This window comes from Pongo pygmaeus, chromosome X (assembly GCF_028885625.2).
Source record: "Pongo pygmaeus isolate AG05252 chromosome X, NHGRI_mPonPyg2-v2.0_pri, whole genome shotgun sequence".
Taxonomy (NCBI): Eukaryota; Metazoa; Chordata; class Mammalia; order Primates; family Hominidae; genus Pongo; species Pongo pygmaeus.
The window spans coordinates 140,290,307-140,310,468 of record NC_072396.2 but is presented as its reverse complement, the minus strand read 5'-3'; the positions used below and the strand labels follow the sequence as shown (position 1 = coordinate 140,310,468).

The following is a 20,162-nucleotide window of genomic DNA, read 5'->3' as shown; positions in this document are numbered from 1 at the left end:
ATTTACCATCTTAACCATTTCCACCTTGGCCTCCCAAAGTGCTGGGGTCACAGGCATGAGCCACCGCACTGGGCCCTCCTTTTTCTTATCAATGAACAATAATGATTATCTTTAACAGATAGAGGTTGACTTTATTTTTCTTTCTTTATTTATTTTATTTTTAGACAGAGTCTCATTCTGTCACCCAGGCTGGAGTGTTGTGGCATGATCTCAGCTCACTGCAAACTCCGTCTCCCTGGTTCAAGCGATTCTCCTGCCTCAGCCTCCCGAGTAGCTGGGACTACAGATACGTGCCACCACACCCGGCTAATTTTCTGTACTTTTAGTTGAGACGGGATTCACCATGTTGGCCAGGCTGGTCTCGAACTCCTGACCACAGGTAGTCCGGTCGCATCAGCCTCCCAAAGTGCTGGGATTACAGGCATGGGCGACCGCGACGGGCAGAGGTTCACTTTAAAACACAACCCCTCAAATGAAAATTTCAGTTTTTTGTTGTTTTTTGTTTGTTTGTTTTCTTTTTTTGAGATGGAGTCTCCTCTATCGCCCAGGCTGGAGTGCAGTGGCGTGATCTTGGCTCACTGCTACCCCCGCCTCCCGGGTTCAAGCGATCTTCCCACCTCAACTTCTTGTGGTAGTTGGGACCACAGGCACACGCCACCATGCCCAGCTAATTTTTGTGTTTTCCTTTTTTTTTGGTTGGTTGATTGTTTTGTAGAGCTTGGGTGTCACTATATCACCCAGGCAATTTCATCCCGCTGTGTGAGAAGGTTCTGGGTTCCTTAGCTTATGTTGCTGTGCAGTAGTTGCTGAAAGTCGCCTGTAGAGGGCGCCAGAGTCAACGAAGGGGAGGGCTGCACTTCCTGGTTCTCTGAGGCACAAGGCTTCTCTTTGGGACTCTGGCGCCCCCAACAGGTTCCCAGTGTTCGGCTGGGGCAGGACAAGCTGTGGCCAGCTGCCTCCCTTCCTTCCATCCCCCTTGGGCCAAACAGGATTGGTGCTTCTGGTGAGATGCCTCCCCATGCACATCACTCCCAGGTACCCTAGGGGGCACGTTTCCCACAACTCCCAGAGGGCAGGTTTCTAGAAAGTGCCACCAGTGGGGAGGCGCCACAACTTCACTGCCATTATGTGAGCTGCTGCCGTCACTCCTCCAGCAAGGTCAGGACTTCAGGACTATGAGTGGAGCAGTTTTTCCCTGGATGCTCTAATTTCACCCTGGAAAGTGTTCTTTTTCTTGGAAAGCGTCTTTTCTGTGGTGTTCTCTATCCGGTGTGTGGTAGGGCTACCTGAGAAATTGGCTCCGCTCTGGGGACACCACCGTGGGTGCCTGTGTCAGCGGTGGGGGAGCGTTTTCCTTGGGCACCGTGTCTCGACTATGTTGTGGGGATGGGGGCTTTTCTTGGGGGCTCCCTCTCGATGATGTGAGGGACTTTACCTGCTGAAATGACCTGAGCCTGGAGATGGGGGCCATGCCTTGGTTGCCTGTGTTGGTCTCGGGTGCGGTGATGTTTCTTTCCCGCTCAGTCGCAGCCCTGAGTGGGGACTCTACCTTGGGGACTCTGTCTGTGCTCATGGAACGTGATGGCGGTGGCTGTGCCCTGGTCGCATGATCGCCCCCCTGTGGAGTCACTGTCGGGGGCTTTATCTCAGCTTGCGAGGGACTCTTCCTTGGGTGCTGATGTTGGCCGTGGGGCGCGTTTGTCCTTGGATGTCACTCGCTCTCAGCTAGGATGTGTTGGCTTTTCTTTGGTTCTGCTTATCCCCGATGTGGACGCTTACCGGATGCTTTCTCTTGGTGCTGGGTTTTAAAATTATCATCTGTGGGTGCTCTCTCCCGGTGCTGCGGGGGAATGGGGTGCTGTTCCTTGGAGTCTCTAAGCCTATGATGGGACTCAGGGAACTCTGTGTCAGCCATGAGGGAGGCCACCTGACCTTGGAAACTCTGTTTCGCCCCGAGTTGGTGTGCTTTTCCTTGGTTGATCTCAGTTCTGAAGGAGTTCTTCCCCGGGGTTCTGTCTGACCTTTCAGCCACAGTCTCAGGTGTCTGTGGGAATCAGGGTCCAGAAATATTCGAAGGTTCCAACTGTGCCACATTTGAGCACTCGCTGTACAGTTAGTCTTTCATTTTGGTCAGTCTAATGGGTGTGCAATGATCTCGCCTTACGTCTACACTCGCATTTCTCTGCTGATTAATGGGATTGAGAACCTTTTAAAAATTTGTTTTTATTTATTGATTTTTGTTTGTCTTTTGAGACGAGGTCTCCCTCTGTCACCCAGGCTGGATTGCAGTGCCACCGCACCCAGCTATTTATTGGGTTTTGTTTTGAGGACCATTTTGTGTGTTTATTGGTCATTTAACTATGTCTTTTATGAAGTTCCTTTTCAGGTATTTTCCCCCAGCTTATACTGAGATGTTTGTATTTTAAAAATGGATTTGTAGTTTTCATATATTCTGTATTTCAGTTATACACACACACACACAGGCATATGTGTACATATATAAAAATACATATACATTTTTAGTATCTTCTATAAATCTTTTTTGCTTTTACATGATCTCAATAATGTGTTTTAGATGAACAGATTCTGTTACTTTTATTAATCAGTGTATTATTTATGGCTAGTGCTTTTTATTATTTTAAGAAACATCTTTGCTTCACCCAATGCCATTACAATAATATTCTTTTTTTAAAAAATTATACTTTAATTTCTGGGATACTTGCGCAGAACGTGCAAGTTTGTTACATAGATATACAAGTGCCATGGTGGTTTGCTGTACCCATCAACCCGTCATCTATATTAGGTATTTCTCCTAATGCTATCCCTCTGCTTAGCTCCCCACTCCCTGACAGGCCCTGCTGTGTGATGTTCTCCTACGTGTGTCCATGTGTTCTCATTGTTTAACTCCCAATTATGAGTGAGAACATGTAGTGTTTAGTTTTCTGTTCCCGTGTGAGCTTGCTGACACATGTCTCTTGAAAGGACATGAACTCATTCTTTTTTATTGCTGCATAGTATTCCTTGGTGTATGTGTGCCACATTTTCTTTATCCAGTCTGTCATTGATGGGCATTTCGGTTGGTTCCAAGTATTTGTTCTTGTGTATAGTGCTGCAATAAACATACGTGTGCATGTGTCTTTATAGTAGAATGATTTATAATCCTTTGGGTATATACCCAGTAATGGGATTTCTGGGTCACATGGTATTTCTGGTTCTAGATCCTTGAGGAATCGCCACACTGTCTTCCACAATGGTTGAACTAATTTACACTCATGACGATAATATTGTAAGTTTTCTTCTAGATCTCCCAATCATCTGAAATAAAGTCTCATGGAATGGAGTAAAGTCAGAATCTGGGTATATTTGATGTGATTATTAGCCATTTGAGTATGACTCTTACACAGTGCATATTCAGCTTTTCCCCCAAATTTTATTGGGATGTTTGTTTTTTAGAAATTGATTTGTAGTTCTGGATATATTCTAGATTCCACCCATTTGTTGCCAGATATATATGTATATATGTGTGTAAGTAATATATATTTTTATATATAACCTATACTATATACTACATAATATGTAATCTACAAACATGCTTTGGTTTTTCACTCTCTTAGTAGTGTCTTTTGAGGAACAGAAGTTTTCCATTTAATTATGTCTAATTAAACAATATATTCTTTATGGTTAGTGCTTTTTAATTCTCATTAAAAACATCTTTGCTGGCCGGGCGTGGTGGCTCACGCCTGTAATCCCAGCACTTTGGGAGGCCGAGGCGGGCGGATCACAAGGTCAGGAGATGGAGACCATCCTGGCTAACACAGTGAAACCCTGTCTCTACTAAAAATACAAAAAATTAGATGGGCGTGGTGGCAGGTGCCTGTAGTCCCAGCTACTTGGGAGGCTGAGGCAGGAGAATGACGTGAACCTGGGAGGTGGAGCTTGCAGTGAGCAGAGATTGCACCACTGCACTCCAGCCTGGGCAACAGAGCAAGACTCCATCACAAACAACAACAACAGCAACAACAACAACAACAAAAATCTTTGCCTATTCTATAGTTGTGAAGACAATATCTTAAGTGTTTACTAGATTGTCTATCAACCTTTAATAAAGTTTTGTGGAATGGGAAGAGGTAAGAGTCAAGGATTGTATTTTCCCTGCATTTATCAAGCGCATTTGTTAAAAGCACTGTCCTTTCCACAATGATTTACAACTCTTCTGTATTTTGTATTTCCAGATTGTTTCTGGCCTCTGTGTCCTCTTCCCTTGGTGTATTTGCCTGTCAATGCTCCAGTACCACACTGTTTTAATTACTCTACCTTTATAGTAAATTTCATATTTAGTACTGCATATCTACCAACTTAGTTCTCTCTTAAAGGTTGTCTTGGCTTTTCCAAATCTTTAATTTGCATATACTTAAAAATTATCTGCTTGTCAATTTTCAGAAAAACTTTTGTTAACATGGTGGAATTTTAAATATGATTGCTATGGTCATTCTGAGAGAACTGACAATAATGCCTCTTAATAATGTCTTCCGGCTGGGCGCAGTGGCTCATGCCTGTAATCCCAGCACTTTGGGAGGCCAAGGTGGGTGGATCATTTGAGGTCAGGAGTTTGAGACCAGTATGGCCAACATAGTGAAACTCCATCTCCACTAAAAATACAAAAATTAGCCGGGTGTGGTGGTGGGCAACTGCAATCCCAGCTACTTGGGAGGCTGAGGCAGGAGAATCACTTGAACCCGGGATATGGAGGTTGCATTGAGCCAAGATTGTGCCACCCCACTCCAGCGTGGGCAACAGAGCGAGACTCCGTCTCAAAAATAAATAAATAAATAAACTAATGTCTTCCAATGCATGAAAAGAATATTATTCTCCATTTACTGCAGTCTTGAGTTTCTCTGAGTGATGTTTATAATTTTTATGTAGTACTCTAGCACATCTTGATTAGATTTATTCCTAAATATTTGATGTTTTTGGTACTGTTTTTAATGACATTTGAAATCTCGTATTCTAATTATTTGTTGCTACTAATTACACAGAAATGCCATTGGTTTTTTATTACATCCAGTAACTTGACTAAATTTCCTTTTTATCATAATGATTTTATTCTTCTGCATTTTCTATGTGCAGAACAATGTCATCTGTGAATAATGACAGTTTTATTTCTTTCCAAATTTTAAACCTATTATATTTTCCTGATGCTACTGCACTTTTTAGAACCTCTAGTAAATTGTTGAATGGATAGTGGACATCTTTGTCTTGTTTTCACACTCAGGGAGAAAATACTGATATTTCACTATAAAGTATGGCATTTACTATTTTTTTTGTACATATGCTAACCAGAATAGGAAAGTAGCCCTTTTTTCTAAGTTGGTGATAGTTTTTATCACGAATGGACTTTAAACATGGACCCATGTATGAAAATGATCATGTGGTGTTTCCCTGTTTTTGTTGTTGTTGTTGATGTGGTGCTTTATATTTATTGATTTTCAAATGTTAAATCAATGTTGCCTTTCTGCAATATACTCCATCATGGCTGATGTATGTCCTTTTTAAGTACTGTTGCATTTTATTTGCTCACCTTTAGTTTGGAATTTTTGTGTGTAAGTTCAGGGATGATCTTGGCTCGTATTTTTGACTTGATCTTGTAGTTTTCCTTTCTTCTAAGGTCCTTGTCAGGTGTTGTTATCAGTTTTGTATCAATCTTCTAAAATGAGGACAAAGAAAAACTTTTTTCTTTGTCCTCATTTTTCCTAATAAGGGTTAATACACATTGGTTTATACATCTATTTGAATATATAAATATATATACTTATAGTTTATAATATAATGTATTATATATATAATTTAAAATATAATGTATAACAAGGGTTAATACAGATTGGTTTATACATCTATTTTTCCTAATAAGGGTTAATACAGATTGGCTTATACATCATCAAATAAGTAATAATATTTTTATATATTTTTGGTTGATAACAGCTGCTTATTCCACAAGCATTCTGACTGATTTGGTTATACCATCGTTCTTTTTTTTTTTTTTTTTACTTATTGTACATTAAAATTAGGGTTCTTTTCCTGAGAACAGAGTGTTTGTTGAGACTTGGTAAATCTTGGCTCATGATTAAAAGTGAAATTAATGATTCAAAGTCTTGATTGTATACACATATGCAGATTGTTTGCCATTTTGTGTTCTTAGATTTTTGTCATGAATGGAATATGTTCATTGATGTTTTTCAGGAAACAATGACCGATAAAATAGAGAGGTGGCTGTAGATCCTGAAACCATGTTTAAACGTCCCAGGGAATGTGACAGTCCTTCATATCAGAAAAGGCAGAAGATGGCCCTGTTGGCAAAAAAAAAAAAAGGAGCAGGAGACAGTCTTATTGCAGGCTCTGCCATGTCCAAAGAAAAGAGTAAGTAAGCCTGTCCTCACCTCCTCTTCATGCTGTATACAGTGCAGTCGGCCTCCTGCCTCATCCCCTCCAGAGAAACTGTCCTTGTCAAGGTCAACAGTTTTGGCTGACATTGCCATTAAATTCTCAGCAGCATTTGACAGTTGTTCACTCGCTTCTTCGTGAAAACCTTCTAGGATTTCCATTTTCCACAATCTTTTTTTTTAAATTTCTTGTCCTTATTGGTGAATCCCTATCATTTTGTTCTAGAGACAGAGTTTCTACTCTTCTCAGCCAGGCTGGAGTGCAGTGGCATGATCTCAGCTCACTGAAACCTCCGTCTCCTGAGTTTAAGTGATTCTCCTGCCTCAGCCTCCCAAGTAGCTGGGATTACAAGCACCAGCCACCACGTCCAGCTAATTTTTGTAATTTTAGTAGAGATGGGTGCTGTGGTCCCTATCCCTGTTGGACTGAACAAAGGATGATGAACGTGGGAATAAAGATAAAGACAAAAGAGTATATTTGGAAGAAGAGGCAGGGGGCTCCTTGCTTCTAGTGAACAAGGGCCCTGAGCTTTTACAGCCCCTCATATTTATTAGGTAGAGTGAATAAGGAGAAGTGGGGGTGGTTGTCGGTCAGTAGCTTGATTTACAGCAGGCTTGCAAGACTGCATCCTTCGAACAATAGGCTCTAGATGTCCCAGTAGATAACCTCAAGGAGCACGGCGTCAGGGAGTGGTTGCCTTCAGCAAACCTTCTGGTGGCTAGAGCCGAAGTGACTTTTCCCACATTCTGCATTCCTGATAAACAGTTTGCTGTTTGATCATATAGCCTCCAGTGGAGTGTTGAGTTGGTCACAATCCCTTTGCTGGCACTCTACATCAACCCCTTTCTGTTTATGTATTAATTGAAAGAATGTAAGGCCAGGCTGGGCAGTTCTCATTTTCTGACTGGCAGTCCATCTGATTTTACAGACTATGAACAGAAGACAGAGACAAAACCACATTATTCCAAGAGCTACATATGGTGCTTTAGATGGGTCCTAGGGTTGAGGATCTCCAGGCCTTGCTGGAATTCGGTCCAGACTTCTAAAGAAGGCTGAAACTCTTGAGTTTGCTTATTTAAATCAAGAATTTTGTTTTGTAATTCACCAATATCAAAGGTGATGTTGGATGTGAAAGCTCCCTGCAAATGGGCTTTCACAAGGTCCCATGGATACTCACTTTGGTTATATTCTAAGTAGGTTACACAAATATGAGTGTGTTTAAAATGGCAGTGTAATTGCTGTTGCAGTTGTAAGCTTTGTACTTGTTCTTCTAACCATAGAACCGTGGATTTCAACATTTCCACTTCAATTTGTAACTCAGTGTTAATTTTATTCTGAAGTAGCCACACTTGGTTGGCCGTATGTGTCCAGTTCTCTATGTACTGAGCCATTTGAACAGAACTACGCAAAGCTACAGAGGACATCACAAAAGAAATTATTAGTGTGACTAAGGAAACAATAGTAAAAATTATCATGCCTAGGGCTCTACAGACACGATGAGTAAGTTGAGTTAGAAGAAGTTTCACAAAATGTAAAGCAGAGGTGGCAGCCCAAGGCTCGGACAGATTAACAGGAATCCATAGCCCAGGAATGCGACCCAAAATCATCAAAGTAGAGGTGTTATGTGTTTGCAATGTGCTATAATTAATCAGTGATATAACTGACAAGATTTACAGGTCAGTTGGGTATTGATGAAGGGGTGGCCTGCCCCTCCACACCTGTGGATATTTCTAGTCGGGTGGGACGAGAGACTGAGAAAAGAAATAAGACACAGAGACAAAGTATACAGAAACAACAGTGGGCCCAGGGGACCGGCACTCAGCATGCCAAGGACCTGCACCGGAACTGGTCTCTGAGTTCCCTCAGTATTTATTGATTATTATCTTCATTATTTCAGCAAAAAGGAATGTAGTAGGAGGGCAGGGTGATAATAAGGAGGTCAGCAACAAACATGTGAGCAATAGAATCTATGTCATAATTAAGTTCAAGGGAAGGTACTACGACTGGACGTGCACGTAAGCCAGATTTATGTTTCTCTCCACCCAAACCTCTCAGTGGAGTAAAGAATAACAAGGCAGCATTACTGCAAACATGTCTCGCCTCCCACCATAGGGCGGTTTTTCTCCTATTTCAGAATTGAACAAATGTACAATTGGGTTTTATACTGAGACATTCAGTTCCCAGAGGCAGGCAGGAGACAGTGGCCTTCGTCTATCTCAACTGCAAGAGGCTTTCCTCTTTTACTAATCCGCCTCAGCACAGACCCTTTACGGGTGTCGGGCTGGGGGATGGTCAGGTCTTTCTCATCCCATGAGGCCATATTTCAGACTATCACAAGGGGAGAAACCTTGGACAATACCCCGCTTTCAAGGGCAGAGGTCCCTGCGGCTTTCCGCAGTGCATTGTGCCCCTGGTTTATTGAGACTAGAGAATGGCGACGACTTTTACCAAGTATACTACTTGTAAACATTTTGTTAACAAGGCACGTCCTGCACAGCCCTAGATCCCTTAAACCTTGATTTTATACAACACATGTTTTTGTGAGCTCCAGGTTGGGTCAAAGTGGCTGGGGCAAAGCTACAAATTAACAACATCTCAGCAAAGCAATTGTTCAAAGTACAGGTCTTTTTCAAAATGGAGTCTCTTATGTCTTTCCTTTCTATATAGACACAGTAACAGTCTGATCTCTCTTTCTTTTCCTTACAGTTTACCTGGAGCTAGTCCTTCTTAGCTGCCAAAAAGACATGAGGATTAAAAACACAAACCATAAATTGAATGGTGATATTCCTTACAAATGTGACATTAAGACTGTGTTGCTTATTATTGCTATTATTGGATAGTATCCCAATCCAGATGCTGCCATTCATAAATGGGAGTGCTGCCTTCCACATTGTCTCTTGGATTGGTCCCCTTTTTCCTAAATAATGTCATTGAGGCAAAGGCGGGTTGAAGCCTGCTCCATGCCAAGCAATCTGGGTGACAGGCCAGGATTGGATCCTGGTGTGGTATAAAGAAGAAGCATTAAAACCTGCCTCCAATGCTGGCGAAGTTTGTGCCATGATTTCTGACTTTTATCTTTACCATATAGTTGACCTTTAGGTCCTCAATCCACAATGTCTCCAGTTAACATAGATTGTTTTCTAGCCAGTGGGCCAAGACATTGGGTCCACAGAGTGGGGAAGGAACTATCGAAGGGAATCCATTCCGTATAGTTAGCACAATTAGGGTGATTGGGCTGGGAATGGTTGGTTAGCAGACCAGTTACATTAATAGAACAAAGACTTAATAGGTATATGATGTTTCCATAGTGACTCCACCATTCTTGAGCTTGAATAATAAGACAGCTATGGTTGAGCGACATCTTTGTAGTGATACACAAAGGGAGTCCTTCCAGTGGGGTGGTATAATTAATGACGTTGTTCTGAGAGTCTAACTTTTCTACGTCGGGGGGAGTTAGGGGTCCTGGAGCCCACTCTCCCTGATCATGATAAATCTCAGGAGGAGTGTCACTCCAAAATACAAGTGGTGCTACTGGCGGATTGGAAACATATGCCCAATATGTTTTTGCCTCTGCACAGGGAAAACATACTGCACAGGACATTATGGCTAACATGGATGGCCAAGAACATGGAATCAGGGGTTTTTGTCTGGCCTTCATGCTCCAGTAGTTTCTCAGCTTCCTGCGTGGTTTTCTTGAGTTGCCCCCAGGTTATGGGGGTTGATGTTGTCGTGACTCTGGTCGGTCTCCTCTCCATCTTCACACTCAGGCTCAGCTGGCTCATGGCTCCTACCAGAGGGACCAGGCCCATGGTTGGCCACCCTGGGTTCCTCCAGTCTCCCATTCCATGGTCACACGCACCTTGAGGGCACCCACATGGCTTGTCCCACTCCTGTAAAAACACAAGCATACCCTTGTCCTCACATCAGTAAATCCACTAGACCTTCCCATTGTCCTTCTTCTGGGGATTTCCATAACACTTTCGGATAAACTTTCCTCTTTTCCTCTAACACTTGCAAATGTCTTTCTGCTGGAGTCTTACCATCCACACCAGGGGTCAAAAAATTTAATGTAAATAAAGCTAAATGTAGTTTTGTTTGCAGTGGTAACTGGTCTCCTAGTCCCGCTTTTTGTTTATTCAACATACGTTGTAATGTTTGATGTGCCCGCTCTATTATTCCTTGTCCTCGAGGGTTGTAAGGAATTCCTGTTTTATGGGTTATACCCCAAAGCTGTAAGAAATTTTGAAAAGCATGACTAGTATATGTGGATCAATTGTCAGTTTTTAATTGTTTAGGAATCCTCATATGAGCAAATGATGACAGACAATGTTGCTGTACATGTCTGTCTCACCTGTTTGACATGTAGCAGGCAGCATATGAGAATAAGTGTCTATAGTCACATGAACATAGCTAAGCTTACCAAAGGCTGTAATGTGTGTAACATCCATTTGCCAGATTTCATTTGGAGTCAAACCTCGTGGATTACATCCTTCTACAAGTGTGGCTCCAGGGACATGCCGGAAGTAGGACAGGCTTATATTATAGCCCTAGCTTGGCTGCGAGACAAGTGAAACATGCGAGTAAGAGCAGAAGTATTTTGGTGCAGTAGCACATGAGAGGCTTGAGCTTGCTGAAACACAGAACCAATCAATTTATTTGTTCTATCATTCGTTAGAGATAATGGTCCGGGAAGTTGTGTGTGAGAACGAATATGAGAAATACGAAAAGGAGCTGCATGAGAACAAATAGCTTGCTGAAGTCTTAAGAACAAATTAAGCAGTTCTTTGTCTAGTGTACCTTTAATTGTAGCAGTTTCTATGCAACTGGCTACATTTATAACATAAGCTGAATCACAGACAATGTTGATAGGATCTGAAGCTGTGAGCTGTAAAACCTGAAAAACTGCAATTAACTCTGAGCATTGAGCTGAAACCCCAGAGGTCGTTATTGTTTGAGTATGTTTAGGTCCATAGATAGCTGCATGACCTTTGGAAGGTCATGCATATCAGTAAAATAAGTCTGGCCACCTGAAATAGGCTTGTGATGAGTAATCACAGGAAAAATGAAATAATGGACTTCATAAAACTGCAAAATTTTTTCTGAGGGACAGTGATTGTCTATAGCACCCACAAAGTCTGCAAAAGCAGTTTGCCATGCAGTCGACATTTCCCAAGCTGTGGCCTGTTGCTGAGAGTCTAAGGAAACAGTAATTTTGTCTGGATCATATCCCATAAACATCTTTGACCTATGCCTGCCCATAGTCACAATTTGTGTAATTAAAGAAAGACAAACTTGTAAAGTTTTCGCTGTTTGGTTAGGCAAAAAGAGCCATTTTATTACTGTTACAGATTTGTCTAAGCATTGGCCTAAAAGTCCTGCTGGAGAATGGGGGGTAGAGAGAATAAACAAAAGCAAAGGTTTGTATGGCTGTAGCCATGAGGCATGTCTCTGCTGAAGCATCTCCTATATGAGCTGTAATTCCTCTTCAGCCTCTTTAGTTAATTGCCGCGGGGAATTTAAGGAAGAATCTCCTTACAGGGTTTGGTAAAGATGTGTAAGTTGATGCGTTGCAATACCTAGCATTGGGCATAGCCAATTAATATCCCCTAATAATTGTTGAAAATCATTTACAGTCTGTAATCTGTCTTTATGGAGAACTACTTTCTGAGGCCATACACTCCTCTCCGTAACAATAGTTCCTAAGCAATGGTATGGGGAAGTTGTTTGCACTTTCTCTGGAGCAATTTTGAGATTCCGTTTAACAAGAGCTTGCTTTACTTCTCTGAATAATTGATGTAAAATTTGACCTGTAGGAGCGGCCAAAAGAATATCATCCATAAAATGAATGATATATGCAGTGGGAAACATTTTGAGGCTCCTTTAATGCTCTTCTCACAAAATGCTGACATAACGTAGGACTGTTAAGCATGCCTTGAAGTAAAAGTTTCCATTGATAGAGAGAAACAGGTTCTCTATGATTAATAGAAGGCACAGAGAAGGCAAATCGAGGCTTATCCTTCTCGTGTGATGGTATAGTAAAGAAACAATCCTTAAGACCTATTACTACAAGGGGCCAGTCTCTTGGAATGGCTGCCAAGGAAGGTAAACCTTGCTGTAAGGCGCCCATCAGTTTAATTTGTGCATTAATAGCTCTCAAATCATGCAGCAGTCATCATCTTCTGGACGTTTTTGGAATAACAAATACCGGTGAATTCCAGGGGCTAACTGACTTTTCTATATGTCCTGAATTCAATTTTTCTTTTACCAACAGATGAAGTTGATCTAGCTTCTCCTGTGTTAGCAGCCATTGATCCACCCACACAGGTTTGTCACTAAGCCATTCTAATGGTAAGGCAGTGAGCGGAGGAGAAATATCAATGACCCCCGTTAGAAATCCTGATGTCCTAGCCCTTTTCTATCTGTTTTTCCAGTTACTGATAATGGGTTAGGGTTTCCTTGTAGGAATTTCCCTAAACCTTTCCCACTCTGATATCCCATGTCCTTCAACATTTTAAATCCTGGGTTATCAAAGTTTTCATTTGTAAGTCTCATATCCCATGCCATAAGTAAGTCTCAACCCCATAAATTGATAGCTATATTTGCAACATAAGGCTGAAAAGTACACGATTGTTCATCTGGACCAAGACAAGATAAAATCTCAGCAGTCTGGCGAACACTTTTAGCTGCTCCTACTCCCACTAGGGATGTGGAGGTTAGTCTGAGAGGCCATGCTGGGGGCCAGTCCTTACTGGATATTACTGACACATCAGCTCCTGTGTCCACAAACCCATAAAATTTCTTTCCCTTAATTTGTACTACACAGGTGGGTCTATTAAAGGCTATAGATTGTGATAAATAGATTTCTCATTCTGAAAAATCTTTATTTTTATTGCTCCCAAACTCTTTATTTCCTAGTTTCTCTTTTCATGGAGAAGGGTGTAATTTGTAGGGAATAAGCAATTATTGAGCAATATATTCTCCCGGTTCCAAAACCCAAAGATCTTGTGACATTAAAACTACTTGACTTTCTCATTCATAATCAGAGTCAACTACTCCTGGGACTACAGTAATGCCTTGGAAGTTAAGGCGGCTTTTGCCTAAAATTAGTCCCATGTATCCTGCTGGTAAAGGTCCCCAAATGCCAGTGGGAACTTTGATAGGTTTGTCTCCACCAACTAATGTGATTCTTTCTCTGACTGGGAGATCTAATCCCGCACTTCCTGGTGTTCCTGGGGTGAAGGAATCAATGTTTCTCCTGGGACCCATCCCTGAAACGGGGTTGTGGTCTGAACTGGGAATGCCCTCATTGTTTGTGGGGCCTGGGTCCAGGCCCCCTTCTCGTTTCCCGACATGGGGGGTGCCATTCTGATGAAAGTTTGAGCAGCACTGATTAGCCCAGTGATTTCTTTTGTTACAGCAAGGACAGAGTCCTGGCGTTTTTTCCCCTGGGGTGGGGGTACTGCATTGTAAGATCCTTTCTGTCCTGAGATCTGGCGGCATTCCTTTTTAAAATGTCCAGTTTTTCTGCAATTATAATATTTTCCCACTTTAGGGCTTACTCTTTGGCTCCTCTTAGATTTGTGAACTACTCAATTAGCCATTGCTTGTGCTAACATTGCAGAGCAATGAAGCTCAGTTCCTACATGATGACAAGCTCTGAGAAAATTTCCCAAGTTTTTTGTACACCTCACAGGTGCCAGTGCACGTTTACAATCCACGTTTGAATTCTCAAAAGCTAAAGTTAAGGTTAGCATTGGCCAGGCGCGGTGGCTCACGCCTGCAATCCCAGCACTTTGGGAGGCCGAGGCGGGTGGGTCACAAGGTCAGGAGATCAAGAACATCCTGGCTAATACGGTGAAACCCCGTCTCTACTAAAAAATACAAAAAAGTAGCCGGGTGTGGTGGCAGGCACCTGTAGTCCCAGCTACTCGGGAGGCTGAGGCAGGAGAATGGTGTGAACACGGGAGGCGGGGCTTGCAGTGAGCCGAAATAGTGCCACTGCACTCCAACCTGGGCAATAGAGTGAGACTGTCTCAAAAAAAAAGAAAAAAGAAAAAAAAGAAAAGAAAGAAGGTTAGCATTTATGCGACAGTGGCATGAGGAATTTGACACTTCATTGCCTCTTGTGATCTTGCAAGAAAATGTGCGTAGGGTTCCTGCGACCCTTGCATGATAAGTAAAAAGGATTATACTGTACTCCCTCTTCAGGAATTGTGGCCCACGTGTGTTTAGCGGCCTGTGCACACTGCTGGTAAGCAGTGTCTGGGAGTGCCATTTGGCGTTCCAGGTCTGAATAAGGGCCATTACCCAATAGCATATCCTCTGTAATGTCTCCATGTCCAGCAACATGATTCTGTCTAGCCTGGTCTGCACACAGTTCTTGCCAATTTAAATTCCTTGTCAGACATGCACTAACTGACAAGCAAGTTTGAGCCAAGTGTTTTACATCAAAGGGTAGAAGGCACATAGCACCGAATGCAGATTCCAGCAATCCTAAAGTGAATGGGCTCTGTACCCCATTATTAACTACACTAGTTTTTTATTCTTTCAACAACTTAAACTCTAGTAGGGTGTGTTCATGAATAAACTGCTGTGGATTATTTGGATCAGGCCTTATGGAAATAGGAAAAGTGAAAAGTCCTAAGGGCTCTCCAGCTATGGCAGCAGAGCATAAAATTCTTTGTATTGGGGTCTCTATTTCTGCCACTGAAGAAGACGGTACAGATGTTTCTGCAACTGGAGGGGGCGGTACAGGCCAATTTTTATCTGCCCTCTCCTGTTTTTTATTTTCAACCGAAGCTGTGGATGGGACAACAGATTCTTTCAGATTTTTAGACTCAGCCTGCTCTCCAGCAGAGTAATAAGGAGATAATGGCAGAAGTACAGTATGAACTAGACTCCAAGTGGAGAAAACAGAAGAATCAACTTTAAGACCTTTTTGATGAGCCTGTTTTAATCCTTCTCCTGCTCTATTCCAGTTTTCCACATCAAGAGTGCCTGCCTGTGGAAACCATGGGTTATGCATAATAACCTCCTGCAGAAGCTTAGTTAGCATCTGTGAATTAACCTGACCGGGTTAAAGTTCTGGTCTCAACAGAACTTTAAGCAACTGCATATAATGTTTTTCTGCAACAGGCAAATTCTGCCCCATGTTTTCCTGATTCAGAAAATTTCCCATTCCCAGTACTTCTTTAGAGCACTGAACTTATATCGCTCCCAGTACCTCTTTAGGGCACTGATCAGTACTATTTTAGGGCACTGACCTTACATCTGCTGCAGGCAGAGTCGTTGCGGGGTCCCCGTTCATCCTGTCCATTTCAGTTCCTCTGCTCTAGCAGACCTTCTTCATTCACATCCTCGGAGTCCCTGTGTTCAGACGCCACTTTGCTGCGGACCCTATCCCTGTTGAACTGAACAAAGGATGACGAATGTGGGAATAAAGACAAAGACAAAAGAGTATATTTGGAAGAAGGGATCAGGGACTCCTTGCTTCTAGTGAACAAGGGCCCTGAGCTTTTACAGCCCTTCATATTTATTAGGTAGAGTGAATAGGGAGAAGGGGGGTTGGTTATTGGTCAGTAGCTTGATTTACAGCAGGCATGCAAGACTGCATTCTTCGAACAAGAACAATAGGCTCTAGATATCTCAGTAGATAACCTCAAGGAGCATGGTACCAGGGAGTGATTGCTTCAGCAAACCTGCTGGCGGCTGGAGCAGAAGCGAGTTTTCCCACATTCTGCATTGATGATAAACAGTTTGCTATTTGATCATATAGCCTCCAGTGGAATGTTGAGTTGGTCACAATCCCTTTGCCGGCTCTCTACAATGAGGTTTCGCCATGTTGGCCAGGCTGGTCTTGAATTCCTCACCTCAGGTGATCCACCCACCTCAGCCTCCCAAAGTGCTGGGATTACAGGCATGAGCCACCGCCCCTGACCCCTATCATTCTTTTTATCTACCTTGCTTTTTCTTCTCTTCTCTACTGTAAAAAGTTTCTGAACCCCAGCTTATCTCTCTCTCCTTCTATTCCACTCTGCCATGATCAATCACTGAGCTCCTGTGATACCTCCATGTTTCCCATTAATGCATTATTGACCCCATCTAACACATACCCTCCAATCCTGCAGCCAGGTGATCTGGCTGGCATGTAAATCACATCATGCCATGTCGCTCTTGAAAACCCATCCTCAACTCTCCTAAGCACTCAGAAATGACTGTGAACCAGCTTTGGTCTGCGAGGTTCTGCACGGCCTGGCCTCCGTCACCCTCTCCTAACACGGGCCCCATCATCTCCTGACTCTTTCTGCTTCTGTCCTTCACCGAATAGTGCCTGGTCCATCCCCACTCCAGCCCATACCCTTGGCCTTACTGCAACCTGGAACTCCCCCCTGCCTCTCCGCAGGCAGCTCTGCTTCTTCCTTCAAGCCCTGCCCAATGATACCTCAACAGAAAGCTGTCCCCAACCAGCAGAAGCTCCTGGGGCTCCCTCTGCTGCTGTTGCCCACAGGCCTGTGGACTGCTTCCCTACCACCAGACCAACGCTGTTTGTTTCATTTGCTCATTGTGCACATACCATCTGACCGCCCCATGAGGATGTGAGCTCCACAAGGGCAGGGAACGTTGCTCTCTGGGCTGTTTACTGCTGATCCCCAGTTACTGGCATGCTGCCTGCCACAGACGATGAATAAATGAGAGGTGTCAGACCTGGAGTGAAAAGAGTCATTTTTCTGACACAGAAAGGAAGGATGAGGAAAATCATACACTAAAAGGGATTTTTTGCTGATGGAGTGCATATAGAACTTACAGCAGTAATGGTCGCCTCTATTTTCTCAGAATATATTTGATGTAGAGAGGAGGTCAGATGAGGTATATTCAAGTTGTCTGGCTTCCAGCTCAGTAAAGCATGGCGGTTTGTAAGTGAATTTGAGAAATCATGATATCAAGTGAGACTTGCTGCTTTCAACTTGTAAAGCATAACAAGCTGAAACTATCCCATGAGTACTAGGGATCTGTGAATGTTGCTTTAGAGTTGTACTGTCTTACTTGGTTTCCATATCTATTCACAGCGCCAGAAAATAAGAGGTGGTTTTACTGTATTATGTGTCCTGGTCTCAGTTTGTCAGGTCTGGGATTTCCCACTGGTATATCCTCCCATTTATGAAATAAATAATTCCCTAGAAACTGAGGAGCACATAGATGTACCCAGAGAGTTGATGAAACACACATATCTCACAGCTCAACTTGTCAGTTTGGTTTCCAGATCTGTCTTTCATGATGTCTATGTGGAGGGGAAAGAAAGTGGTCAAACACCAACTGATGGCTTTTTGTCAAAGTCTGTTTCACCAGAGCTTAAGACAGGACATGGTATTCCACCCAGCCAATTGGATTCTCAGACTGATGACTTTACTGGTCTCAGCAAAGATGGTCTGATGCAGAAACCTGGTGGAAATGCACCTGTGGGAGGAATCATTACCAGCAATTTCTCTGGAGATGACCTAAAATGCGGAGAAATAGTCCCTTTTCTCAAAAGCCAAGAAGAAATTAATGCTGATATAAAATGTCAATTAGTGAAGGAAATCTGATGCACTGGATGAAGTAAGTAGTGTAAGAATGTCTGTTTTAAAAAACTATAGGAAGTCTCTCTTTCTATGATTCAGTAGATATCCATGTTACCTGTTGAGGCTCATTCTTTGCCAGAGTTGAGTTTGCACATAATTTACGGTGGTTCCTCTTTTCTTTGACTAGAGCATAGTACGCCTTTTCTTTTTCTTTTCTTACTTGGTTATGGTTAAAGGAGTTACATTCGTATGTATGTTCAGGTGTCTTTTTTATTACTTAGTTTTTGTATGTGCAGGTATCTTGATTTAAGCATTTAAAACATTTTAGCCTATGAAGCAAGATTACTGAGGTATAGATTCACTTATATTCCTCTTTATATTTGATAATACTGAAGGTTTTTAAAAACATCTTCAAAATATGAAAAAATCTTCAAATTGCTTGAAGAAGTGCACCTATTGAAGTCAAGAAACGATTTTTTGAATCCATCATCAAGGAAGCAGCAAGGTGGGTAGAAATAGGAACTATCCAATTTCTTTAAGCACTTGGGCCCAATAGAGTACTGGGGGTAAGTGTGGGGGAACAGCCCCTGCCTTGCGTTTCTCAAACCCTGGTCCTCACTCATAGTTATGGCTGTCTCCACAGTTACTTAGGCTAATGTTATCTGAATCTAACTCATTCTTTGAAGATTATGGAGACTTCCATTCTCATCATAGACTGAGATGTGCATTGGCCCTCAATTGACACCCTTTGTATTTCCTAGATTGCCTCTTTTTAAAAAATTTGTGTAGATACATAGCAGATGCATATATTTCTGGGGTATATGAGATATTGTGATACTGACAACAATGTATAATAATCACAACAATGTAAATGGGGTATCTATCACCTCAAGATTTATCCTTTGTGTTTCAGAAGATCCAATTATACTCTTCATTATTTATAAATGTACAATTAAGATATTACTGACAAAGCACCCTGTTGTCCTTTGAAATACTACATCTTTTTTATTCTATTTTTCTACCTACTAATCATCCCCATTTTCTCCAACCTTCACCCCTCTAACCTTCCCAGCCTCTGGTAACTGTCATTCTACCCTCTATCTCCATTAGTTCAGTTGTTTTATATTTTTGCCCCCACAACTAAGTGAGAACATGTGAAGTTTGTCTTTCTGTGCCTGGCTTATTTCACTTAACATAATGACCTTCAGTTAGGTTCTATCCATGTTGTTGCAAATGACTGAGTCTCATTCTTTTTTTATGGCTGAACAGTACTCTATTGTGTATATGTACCACATTTTCTTTATCTATTCATCTGTTAGTGGACACTTAGGTTTCTTTAAAATCTTGGCTACTGTGAATGGTGCTGCAACAAACATGGGAGTGCAGATATCTTTTCAGTACACTGACTTCCTTTCTCTTGGGTATATACACAGCAGTGGAATTGCTGGATCATATGCTAGCTCCTTTTTTAGTTTTTTGAGGAACCTCTATACTGTTCTTCATAGTTGTAGCAATTTATATTCCCACCAACAGTGTATGAAGGTTCCCTTTTCTCCACACCCTCCCCAGCATTTGTTATTGCTGGCTAGACTACCTCTTATCATGCAGATACATTTCTATTTCCATGCATGCTTTCTTTCTTTCTTTCGCCCACAGTGCTTCCTACAGCATAGGTTCCTTGGTTATCTATTCGTTAATGACATGTCTCTTTTTTTTCAGATGTATGAAACAAGACTTTGTTCAGCACCTTGAGAAGAAACTGGAACATATGATTTGGGAGTACTTGTCCAAGAAGGATTATCACACCCCAAATGCATAATCTCGTTAACGATCGAGGAGTGAAAAGGATCAGATTGCTGTTTTCTACAGTGGAACAGGATATTGCTGAAGTCTCCTGGCATATGTTACTGAATCAAATGGCCTTCCAGAGGCTAAGAAATTTCTGTTAGTAAAAGATGTTCTTTTTCCCTAAGTATTTCATTTGAAAGGATAACTTGTTTTTTGGTTGTTTTGTATTCCCACCTGTGCTGGTAGATATTATTAACCCATTAGGTAAATACTATTACCGTCGTGGTTTCTGCAGCAGTTCACATTGTTGTAGCTGGTATTTATAACTGCCTTCTTTCACTACCCATTTCTCATTCCATTTACCATGAGATATCTTGT

General features: G+C 42.1%; 1 pseudogene; it reads left to right on the top strand.

The window, feature by feature from the left end:
• The first annotated feature begins 1,581 nt into the window (after window positions 1-1,581).
• On the top strand, window positions 1,582-19,815 carry LOC129024216 (cancer/testis antigen family 45 member A10-like; annotated as a pseudogene).
• Window positions 19,816-20,162: the final 347 nt, after the last annotated feature.